Source organism: Macaca thibetana, chromosome 20, assembly GCF_024542745.1.
Source record: "Macaca thibetana thibetana isolate TM-01 chromosome 20, ASM2454274v1, whole genome shotgun sequence".
Classification (NCBI taxonomy): Eukaryota; Metazoa; Chordata; class Mammalia; order Primates; family Cercopithecidae; genus Macaca; species Macaca thibetana.
This window is the reverse complement of record NC_065597.1, coordinates 53,430,384-53,442,535: the sequence shown is the minus strand read 5'-3', so window position 1 is coordinate 53,442,535 and position 12,152 is coordinate 53,430,384. Positions and strand designations below refer to the sequence as shown.

The following is a 12,152-nucleotide window of genomic DNA, read 5'->3' as shown; positions in this document are numbered from 1 at the left end:
GAAATATCCATTAACTCAAAGGCAGATGGTGCTGGATTGGATCCACCCTTCACAGTCAACACCTCCAACAAGATGTAACAAGACCAACTGGAAACGGAGAAAGACCCTTTGTCTTCCATTGTCCTATTACTAGACTAAGAGACCTAACTTTGTACCAAGTGGAAAGTCACCCTTTTCTGCTCAAAATTAAGTTTTTGAAATGACCAGAGGCCTCTTACGATGGCTAATTTTCCTACATTCATTCAGAGAAGCCAGGAAGGGAAGGGGAGGCAGTTAACTTGTGCACTGGTTTGTGTAGGGGACTGCTGGTGGTGAATAGAACCTTCAGTTGTGTGGCTGCTATATGTTAGGTATATAAGAGAGACCAAAGGAACTAAGGTGTGAGTGCATCGTGGAATCAGAGAATCAGATTGTGGAGGTGGGAGAAGAGTCTGAGGCAGGTCAAGAGAGCTGCAGTGGATGAGTGCTTGCTAGAACCCCAGTGCTGTGTGTGTAGTTCTGCCCTCCAACCATGGCTTGAGAAGAGGACTGGACCATTACTAGCGAGAGCATCGCTAGCAAGGGCAGTCTACACGACCAATCTTCTGGCAGACACAGGGCCTGGATATATCTTTCCAATGAATAATCCAGTACTTAAGACAATGCAGCTGCGTTTACAGAGTTTTGAAGGGAAATGTTATCATCTACATATTTGATTCTCAAACTGTCACTTATGTGCGAAGGCAACAGAAAGACAGTTTTCAGTTATAAAAAGGCGCTGCAAATCTACTACCACTGAAAAAGTTAATTGAAGATGTACTTTAATTGAGAGCAGATCCAAAATTAGGAACTTAAGAATGAAAAAGTCATGGTATGAAGGAAATGGCATGAGCACTTCCAGTAATTAAACATAATATTGAGTCCAAATAATTGCTGTAAGTCTCCAATTAAGTGTCAGACAACAAAAATTATTTGTGAATGAGTAGCTATGTGGTGTAAAATTAACTTCATGATCTATTTGAGTGCAAAATCCTAGTATATAAGTGAAGACAGGGAAGTAGATAACATAGGAGCCAGGATATTAAAACTTAACTTTATCTATCATCTTTTATTGATTTTACTTATTATCTTTCATTGTGGAAGACAATCAGAAAACATGCTGTCAACTTTCTTTAATCACAATGAAATAAAACTAGAAGTTAATAACAAAGGTTAAAAAAATCAATGACTTAAAAATAAAATACTTTCCTTAATGACCCTGGGACATGTTCAACATAGTGCTGTATATTCCTGTTGGTCCTTATCATTGCAATAAGGCTGAAAAAAAAGAAAAACATACAAAGAAATAAAAATGTATTTATTTACAAACGACATGCGTATCTGTGCAGAAAATACCAAGGAATCTATAAAACAAACCAACCAACCATAAACAAGCCATCCTACAACAAATAAGTGAATTCAGCAAGGTTGCCGGATACAGGGGAAACATACAAAAAAAATTGTATTTCTATAAACTAGCAATGAACACGGGGAGACTGAAATTGAAAATATAATATGATTGACAATTGATTGCTCAAAGGAAAAAAATAATTAGCTGTAAATCCAACAAAATATATACAGGACTTATATACTGAAAACTATAAAATGCTGATGCTTATATTCTGAAAACTGTAAAATGCTGATGAAAGAAATAAAAGAATATCTACGTAAATGAAGACATACTGTGTTCATGAATTGAAAGACTCAATATAGTAAAGATAGGAGCTATCCCCAAATTGATATACAGGTTTAATGTTATTCTTATAAAAATTCCAACAAAATTATTTTGTATATATAAATAACATTGTTCTATAATTTATATGAGAAGGCAAAGGAACTAGCATAGCTAAAACAGTTTTGAAGAAGTAGAATAAAATGGGAGGAATTGGTCTACAGTAATCAAGGCTGTGTGATATTGGTGGAGGGACAGACACAGAGATCAATAGAACAGAATAGATAACCCAGAAATAGACCCTCACAAGTATGCTCAATTGATTTTTGACAAAGGCACAAAAGCAGTTCAATGGAGAAATGAATTTTCAACACGTAGTGCTAGAACAATTGGATATTTATTGGCCAAAAAATGAACCTCAGCCTAAGTCTTGCACTTTATACAAAAATTAACTCAAAATTGATCATGCTATTAAATATAAAATATAAAACCATACAACTTTTAGAAGAAAACATAGGAGAAAATTTTTGAAATCTAGGGTCGGGGAAAATTTCTTAGACTTTACACCAAAATCCTGATCCATAAAAGGAAAAATCGATGAGTTGGACTTCATCAAAATTAAACGCTGTTGTTCTGCAAAACCCGGTTGAGAGAATGAAAAGACAAACTATAATCTGGACCAAATATTTGCTAATCACTTATCTGACAAAGGACTATTATCTAGGATACATAAAGAGCCCTCAAGTTTCAGCTGTAAGAAACAAACAATCCAATTAAAAAACAGCAAAAGGTATCAATGGACTTTTCACCAAAGAGGGAATACAGATGACAAATAAACACATGAAAAGATGTTCTACATCATTAGCTTTTAGGAAAATGCAAATTAAAAGCACAATGAGATATCACTACAGATCAAAATGGCAAAACTGAAAAATAATGGTAATGCCAAATTCTAGCAAGGGAGGATGAGGAACAACTAGATCATTCACACATGGCTGCTGAGAATGGGAACTGCAGTAGCCACTCTGGAAAATTGGCAGTTTTTAAAAACATGTCAACTGCCCTGTGACCCAGCAGTTGCACTCTTGGGCATCTATCCTAGATAAATAAAAGCTTAAAGGCTCACGCAAAAACTTCTGTGTGAATATTTATAGCAAGTAAGGAAAAAACCCCCACAAGAGAAACCTAAGGTAAACTGGAGTAAGAATATAGATAAGAATATATAATATTTTATATTCTGATGCAATATAGCATTAGGATATATAAAAAGGATTGTGTTGATAACTTTAAGAGTTAGTCCTGGAAAACAGAACAAAGCAAAGCAAACAAAAGAGCCAATAAAACATCTACTTCTAATTATATATTTAATCATATAGATAGGTCATACATATATATACATCACACATATATTTATGTAACATATACAATGAATATATATAGCAAATATATATATGAACAATATGCAAGTTAGAAGTGAGAAAGGACATATAAATCCAGAGATAGAAAAAATTGTAAGACAAGATGTGCTATTACAGTGGTGTGCAGAACGGTACTCTCGGATTCATGTCGTAGCTTTTCCACTACTGTTTTCTGACCTTGGGTGATTATTTACTCTCTCAGTCTCAGTCTCGTCCACTATAAAACAGGGATAAGAATGCAGTAGTTGTATGGGTTTGGTTAAATAATGCATGCAAATAGCTCATCCCAGTGTTGGACGCCTCATAGAACTAGGATGACAGCTGTTTTTCAATTTTTGGTGTTAAGTTTGAAAGTCCAAGAAGACAGAAATGCTCAAATTGTCTACCATAAAAGATAGTCTGCCTAGATTAGGGGTTGGCAAATGTTTTCTTACAGGACTAGATAGTAAATATTTTAGGTTTATGGGGCATCTGAGCAACTACTCAATGCTACCATTGTAGCATGAAGGCAGGCATGGACAATTTATAAAGAAGTGAGCATGACTGTGTTCCAATAAATCTTTATCAAAACAGGTGGCAGGCCTGCAGGCTGTAGTCTACTGGCTTCTAGTCTAAACCAATAACAAGAGGGAACTAATGAAAATTTTCAAAATCATCCCCAAAACCTATAGAACAAATGATCCTTTTGGTTTATAAAACATTTCTCTAGACCATAGAGAAAAAGGACACTGTCTCACTTCTTTCCTCTGACCCTAGCATCATACAGACACAAAAATCTAACAAAGATAAGGCAAAAAATAAAGCCATAGTCTAATTTCACTTATAAATACAGAGAAAATAGTCCTAAATAAAATCTTGGCAAGTTGAATCCTCTTGGATATTAAAAGAACAATGCATCATGATCAAGGAAGGTTCATTCTAGAAATACATTATGATTTATTATTAGGAAGTCTATTAATACATCCCATCAATATGTCAAAGGAAAAATGTGATCATAGATGCAGAAAAAAGCATTTGTTAAAATTTCAATATTTGTTCTTGGTGAAAATTCTTAGAGAAAGGACTAAGAATAAAAAGATACTTCTTCAGCATGATGAAGACAATCTGTAGCCAACCAATAGCCAAAAATATACTTAATTTTGAGATACTTAAGGAATTCCCATTACAGTTAAGAATAAATGAAAGATGGTTGATCGCAACACACTGTTATTTGTCATTGTTTTGGATGTTCTAGTCAATGAAACAAGAAAAGAAATAGATATAAATAGTAATTACATATTGGAAAAACAAATACCAAATTAACATTATTCACAGGTTATATTATTTAGTTTAGCAACTCTAAAGGAATCCATTGAAAAACTATTAGTACAAATAAGGGAATTAGTTAAGGGGGCTGATTACGAAACATGTCAACCAAAATCAATAACTTTCTTAGAGAGCATCTCTAACTAGGTGGATGACATAATGGAAAAATAATCCCTTTCGGTCTCCAGATGCCACCAGCTCCCTTTTCCTCCTCCGTGTGCTTGGCAGAAGGCCAGAGGAAGTACTGTAGTCCTCTACTACAGAGGGAAATGTAGGAAACTGGAATATTAACCATGGATTGGCAATCTGTGCGTCTAAAGGAAAGTGGTTTAATTTTCTTTTAAATGTCACACTTGGCATGCCGGATCCCCATGCCGTCGGAGCATAACAAAGTGACAGAGCATGGGCATAATGTGTTTCAGGGAAAATGTTTAGCATTTGCACAGTTAGGTTCTCACCAGTGGTGTGTTCCTTCCGTAGACATGTGAGCCTGGAGCTTGGAGCTTTGGAGTTTGAGAAATGGCTTGATGAGGGCAGTGAGAAGCTCTGGAAAGGATATGGATAGCAGCTCGATTCAAATTTTATTTTTGTCTTCTTTTCTAATTTTGTTTACTTCAAGCACTTACTCCACTTCTTTGAGCCTTTGTTGCCTTGCCTACATACTGAGGATAATTAAACCTTTCTCCTAGGGTCTTGTAGCAGCAAATATGATTGGATGAAAAATACGAAAGCATGTCAACAACTGCTTGTTAAAAGTTAGTTACCTTTCTGCTGCCTTCTTATGCTTGGCTAGCTGCCTTGACTGTTTGAAAACATCAGAAATGGAAACTAAGCATTGGGTCCCAGAGTTTGAGGCATCTTAACATCTGCCCCTAGTCTGGTTCAACTTCTACCTGTTTCTCAACTTTGCTCTCCATTTCAGGAAAGGAGACAAATGAATTATTCACAATTATTGTCTCTTGAGGGGCAGTCACTGTCTCTTCTAACTCGTTCTTCCCCGCACCCCCGCCCACAGCATCCAGAGCAACTCTAGGAATAGGAGTGTAGAAATAAAACCCAGGAAAGAGGGACTTCAGAAACAAGAGGCAATGCCATGGACAGGGGTGGCAGAACTGTTGCCCTTCCAGTCTTTGCTCTGTCATCCCTCAGCCTTGTTGCATGGGAGATTCAGTCAACCTCTGAAGCTTCAGAGTGTTCTCCACTATAAAAGGAGAAAAATGATCATCTACCTTAGGATGTTGCTGTAAAGGTTACATATGTGGTACAGTGGCTTATGCCTGTAATCCTGGTGCTTTGGGAGGCTGAGATGGGAAGATCACTTGAGGTCAGGAGTTCAAGACCAACGTGGGCAACATAGCAAGACCCCATCTCTACAAAAAAAGTTAAACAATACTAACTGGGCTAGTTGACATACACCTGCAGTCTCAGCTACTTGGGAGGCTGAGGCAGGAGGATCACTGGAGCCCAGGAGGTGGAGGTTGCAATAAGCCATGATTGTGCCACTACATTTCAGCCTGGATGATAGAATGAGACTCTCCCTCTCTCTTTTTAAAGACTACATGTGTGACTGTATCTTATTTAACTATGTTACACATACATATAAATATACATTCTGTTTATTATTAGCTCATATAATATACAGACTCTGCACCTGTACAAATGTAAAGGCAATACATTTTACATAGGAAAAATGGTTGAGTCGAATGATTTAATTTTTTTAAAATCACACAATACTTGCATGAAAAAGCAACAAGCGTGAACCTCCTAGCCAGATAGGAGTGCAGTGCTTTGTTTCACAAGTACCATCAAGCCTAACCTTTATTGTGGGCTTATTACGTGTCAGGCCTGTTCTAAGATCTTGTTAATGAATTGATTCATTTTTTTCTCATAACAACATAGAGGGGAAAAGATCACACGGGGAAGGCACCAGGTCCCTGGACTTTGCCTCAAGTGCTCCTGGCATTTTGTAGAGAGGTAAGGGCTTGGTTCCTTATGGACTTTTAAGCTCATGATTGGTTTGGTCTGGTTTCAAGTCTCATCTTCATATATGCTGTTAGAAATAATCTCATTTTAGGAGAGAAATTCAGAGTCAACATGGAAACTGAAAAGCTCTAGTATTGCCTGAGGTCTCAGAATAAAGGGTGCCTTTATTTTCACTTTTCCAAATAATCTATGAGAGGGACTTTTAGTGTATCCGTAAGATGTGATACTAACATAGTATCTGCATATTGTGAAAAATTTATAACTGTATCCAGAAAGGTTATTTGACTCCATTGCCTCAAAGTCTATATAATTAGAATTCCATGATGTCATCTTTGAGCTTTAATATAGCTTAAAATTATCCTTCTGTAGGTTGTGTTTCTTTCTGAAACATTTTAAATTTAGAAAATTAACTTGTTAAACTTTTTTAAGTTAAATCTTTAGTTTTTTTTTTTTTTTATTCACCCTGCTGTGGGAGTCAGAATGACAAATGCTTGAGTCATCAAAGTCAAATGTTAGGGCATTTTAGTCCCAATGGGAAAGCTAAGGTCTCCATGGCCCAAGAATCTAACTCTACTTATGGGGATAATTATCTCCCATGATCTCTGTGTTTTGCCAACGTTCCTTCTTGGCAGGACTTAGGAGTGCAGATGGGCCCCAGAGAGCATGCCTTGCTGAAGCCAGGTCCCCCTCCTGCTGCCACTTTGGGTGACTGGAAGAAAAACCTCACAAAGGATGTAGTGTCTGCGGATGGGAGACGGGTCTCAATTTTCCTCCATCACCTGCTCACAAACTCTCATGGGGTTCTGGGTCATGGTGCAGCCCTAGGTCATCAGTCCTCCAAAAGCTGATTTACTGAATTTCATGTGAATCGACTAGCTTCATGTCAGCATTTTAGGGAAGATTTGATTGGTCTTTGTGCTTGCTTTCTGCTTTTGCAGGCTGAGAAATAATGAGGGGAGAGAATGAGGGACAGAGAGGAGGGGACTGAGGGGGCCAAGGAGGTTCCGATGAGCAAAAGTGGAAGAGAAAGAAGGTCAGAGAGGAGGCCGTTGGGGGATGAGGGGAGAGACCAGAGATCAAGAAGCATGAAGATATTGAGGGCCAGAGGGGACTTCTAGGGACACGGAGAGGCTGCAGGACAGACAGGGGGCTAGGGGAATGGGACAGTAGCCCTTTCATTTCAACGATCAAAGTTCCCAGCTTTTTGACACCACAGGGGCACCCTGACAATTCTGGCAATAAGAACATGAAAGGCCTGGTCTTTATTTCGCTGAATTCCTGCTATGTGTGGTGAGTGCGAGTGAGCCAAGGGGAAGGTGATCCTATTGTCAGGAGGTAATTTACCATGAATAGGGGATGATATGGAAATGATGTGTGTGATCCTTCCTCTGCCACCGTTGGGACTTCTTATTAATTTCCTTCCCTCATTTATCACAGCCGTGAAAATGCTTTTTCTGGTATGATGGATGACAGATGGCAGGGTGCCGGCAGCCCTTCTGGAGGGATGGGAGGCTATGTGTGTCCGCGGTAGGGGTCCAATAAGTACTGGCTGAATGAGGAAACGAGGAGCCTACACTGTGGGCTTTCTTTGGGGCGGGTGGAGGTGCTGAGTGACCTCTCAGTTTCCTAGAAGTCACAGGACAGAAGCTGTGGAATCTCCGTGGTGGAAAGTCCTGATTTGAGGATCAGGGAGGGAGAGAAGCAGCAATGGTGTGCTGATAAATGTTTAGTACTTGGCTCTCTGGTAAAACAACAACAACAACAACGACAACAACAACAACAAAAGAAACAAACAATGAACAACCCTGGTATGCAGTGCTTGCTGCTGGTCAGTATCCATGGTGTAAATACTCTCACCACAGTCAATTACATGTACCATCCTTGAACACAGAATACGGAAGAGATCCACACCGTTGACTCATAAGCTGGCCCTACCACACCGCCAGGAGGAATACATATTGGGCAATGACTGATGGCAATAGAAACACTCATGCTTCTTTCTCCTGGCGTGACTTCATGTATATGACATACATCCTCTCATTTTACCCTTGCAGCAACTCTGAAACCTAAGATTTATTTCCTCGTTGCAGGTGGGGAAGCCAAGGCTCAGAGGGGTTAAATAATGTATCTGTTATTGTACAGCGAATCAGTGGCAGAGTGGATTCTAAGATTCGTGCCTTCTCGACTCACTTCGCTGGGCTGTCAGTGGTTAAGGGATGAGTTACACAAGCCACCTCTGATTATTAGAGAATGACAGGGCTGGCTAATTCTGCCTGGATAGTATCGAAGAGGAGCTTCATTCAGGGGCACCACTTTGCTAAAGAGATCACCCAAAGAATGAGTAGTTGTGAGTCACCAGGTACCCTGAAGTGGCACCTGGAGGTACAGCTGGTAAGATGGATGACAGACGCCGGTACCTTGCTGTCTGTCATTTATCATATCAGTTGTCAGTCACCAGGTAGACCTAGCGGTAAAGGGTAAGTTGTATCTCTTGCCTAAACCTCAGTTTCCTCACCTGTAAAACTGGACCCTGAAAGTCTACTTTACAGGGCTGTAGGGTTAAGATTTAATGAGTTAAGTCCGTAAAAATCCTAGCGTAGTGCCAGACACAGTGGATCCAGAGAAATGCTGATTCTGGGCAGGGTAACTTTTTCTTTTTGAATTCCTCTTTAGACCAGAACTGACTAAGACAGGCTTTTCAAACTTTAGCATGCAGAAGAATCACCTGTGGATCTAATTAAGATGCAAGCTGTGATCCAGTAGGTCTGGGGAGGGGCCTGGAATCCTGCATTTCTAACAAGCTACTGGATGGTGCTGATTCTGCTAGTCCATGGATCACACTTTTTCTTTCATTCTGTCTTTGTCTTTTTTTTGAGACAGTCTTGCACTGTCATCCAGGCTGGAGTGCTGTGGTGTGATCTTGGCTCACTGCAGCCTCCACCTTCTGGGCTTAGGTGATTCTCTTGCCTCAGCCTCCTGAGTAGCTGGGATTACAGGCATGTGCCACCACGGCTGGCTAATTTTTGTATTTGTAGTAGAGATGGGTTTTCACCATGTTGGCCATGTCTCTAACTCCTGACCTCAAATGATCCACCCGCCTTAGCCTCCCAAAGTGTTGGCATTACGGGCGTGAGCCACCGTGCCCAGCCCGTGGATCACACTTTGAGTAGCAAGGGGCTAAGGGATCCTGACATAGCATTTCGGGGTCCTGCAGCTTCAACTTACTCTGCTGCCTGTTCCCATGACCTCTAAGACTGCTCTTCTTGAGACAACATCCTTCTTGTTCTGCACTGGTTCCTTTGGAGCAGCTGCTGAGCCCTGCTAAAGGCATCTTGCTCAGTGCAATACTAGTTTGCTGCAGAGGATCTGGAACCTGAGCCCCTCTACTCATTCTCCTTGATCTTAGTTTTGGTTCTGCCAGGACTTTGCTGGGCAATCTTTGTCATGTCCTTTCCCCTTTTTAGATTCAGTTTCTTGATTTGCAAAACAAGACAGTAGGAGAGAGTCACTTTCTAGTTTAGGCATTCTGAAGTTCTGTGAATCTGTGATACCAGCTGGTTGGTGCATTTTCCTGCCAGGCCATAAGCAGTACTTGCCTTTATTTCTGGGCTCTGGTGGGGGTCTCCAGAGACACTTAGATGCATATAGTCAGGACAAGAGTTAGGAGGAGTAAAGGGAAGGGTTTAATCCAAACCTTTTGGAATAGTAACAGGGTGGCCCAGAGAGATGAAGAATGATTGGGGCACAGGAACCTTCTTGCTTTGGGGCCTAAATGACATCTCCAGGGAATGGCTACTCATTGGGCACATATGAGCCAGGCACTGTGCCAAGAGCTAAGGGGAGACATTTGTCATTCTTTCTGGCCACACACTCTAGAACCACTTTTTAAAAAATGTTTGTGAATTTGCCACCTCATAAACCCATGTCTCTTTAATGTACAACTCAGAAACCCACTCGCCCAACCTCCCTTGCAGCTAGAGCACAGACATGTGACCCAGGATCTGTCAATCAGGTGAGTCCTTGCTGGACTTTGAATTGGTGGCTAGAAGCAGCAGCCACTGCGTTTGATCTGTTCTGGAGAGGGAGGCGTTAAGTATGTCCAGACTGCAGAGTCAGCTGTGGCGAGGCTTCTAGCAAGATTTGTCCCTTGTGAATGTTGAATATTCACAGCATCTGTAGTGCAGACTGCCTCATCTGGACTCTGGAGTGGTGGCAGCGGGTTCTGTCCTGTGGTCTAGATGCTTCTTCTGGCTGTTTAAAGGTGTCCTAATTGGATTCTCGGGGCCTCCCAAAGATTAAGTGTCTTTCCTGCTTAAACTGGTTAGAGTGGGCTTCCATGTTTATAAATAAGAATCTTGACTGCTTACAACACTTCATGTGTGTTATCTCATTGAATTCTTTTTTTAATTTTTGAGGTGGAGTCTTGCTCTGTCGCCCCAGGCTGGAGTGCAGTGGTGAGATCTTGGCTCACTGCAACCTCCGCCTCCCAGGTTCAAGCAATTCTCCTGCCCCAGCCTCCCAAGTAGCTGGGATTACAGGCGTCCACCACCATGCCCGGCTAATTTTTGTATTTTTAGTGGAGACTAATAGGGTTTCACCATGTTGGCCAGGCTGGTCTCAAACTCCTGACCTCAAATGATCCACCTGCCTCGGCCTCCCAAAGTGCTGGGATTACAGGTGTGAGCCACCGTGCCTGGCCCTCATTGAATTCTCACAGTAACCCAGAAAGGTAGGTGTTATTATCCTCTTCTTGTAACTGAAGAAACTGAGGCAAGAAGAGATGAACTAACTTGCTCAAGGTTCCACTGTTGACAAGTGGAGGAACCAGGATTTGAGTCCAGATCCTCTGGTTCCAAAGCACACATTCTTAACCAGCATGCATCTCCTGTCAGAGATTTGTGGGTGTGGAAAGGTCCTTGCAGATCACTTGTCAGTAGCAAAGGGTTTCATGAGATCCACACCTGGGCTGGGCACGCCTGTTGGTTTTTTACTGACAATGCATATTTTTTCGAGGAGCGATAATCAGAGGCAACTGTTCTAGTGACAGTGTTTCAGGCATAAACACTTAGCTTTGGCCCAGAGGTTGCACTGTGTGAGACCACAGGTGAACACTAGAATGTTTACACTCTTCCGGAGTCTGTAGGTGGATGCCAGGGACAGAGAATGAGATTGTAACCCAGAGAAAGAAAGAAAGAAAAAAAAGAAAAGAAGGAAAGAAAAGGAAAGAAGGGAGGAAGGAAGGGAGGAAGGAAGGGAGGAAGGAAGGGCGGAAGAGCGAGCCAGCTTCTGGGGCTTCCTTAGATAAGGAAGAGAGAGGAGACCTTGGCTCAAGCTCAGAAACTGGCTAAAACGCAAGCCCAGTCGCCTAGTGATAAGCAGCGCTTGGTTCTATTAACTCTGACAACCTAGTTAGTACTATTTTGGGCAGAGCTCTTTGAGAAGCAGTTTGGCTAACGGGTCAACCTCAGCTGCTTCTCACGGTCTTGGAACTTTCCTGGAGGTTCAGCTTCCTCCCTTCTGCCCCCCTTTCTCCTCTACCTTCTATCATTTTATTCTTTCTTATGTCTCCTTTATTTTTCTTCAATAAGTATTTTTGAGCACCTATTGTTTAACAATTCAACCAATATTTATTGGGTGTCTGTTTGGTGCCACTTACAGGTCTAGGTGCTGGAGATACAGCAGTGAACTAGCCAAACAAGCTGCCATAGAGTTTCCAATTTAGTGGCAGTGGGGTGGTCCAGTGGGCATGAAGCCAG

The 12,152-nt window shown here is 41.1% G+C and overlaps 2 protein-coding genes across 11 annotated transcripts in view; one reads left to right on the top strand and one right to left on the bottom strand.

Annotated features, from left to right (window-relative positions):
• NDUFAB1 (NADH:ubiquinone oxidoreductase subunit AB1) overlaps positions 1-12,152 on the bottom strand; it is a 1,133,838-nt gene that overhangs the window by 352,952 nt on the left and 768,734 nt on the right. The window contains exon 1 of one of the 9 annotated variants that reach the window (XM_050773853.1): positions 11,917-11,920. The exons of 7 other annotated variants lie outside the window; for them this stretch is intronic. The gene's annotated coding sequence lies outside the window, so the exon portion shown is untranslated. Of the gene's footprint in view, positions 1-5,416; positions 5,421-11,916; positions 11,921-12,152 lie in introns of those variants that run through there. One more of the 9 variants, XM_050773857.1, reaches the window with a different exon arrangement.
• PRKCB (protein kinase C beta) overlaps positions 1-12,152 on the top strand; it is a 382,510-nt gene that overhangs the window by 99,934 nt on the left and 270,424 nt on the right. The window lies entirely within an intron of this gene.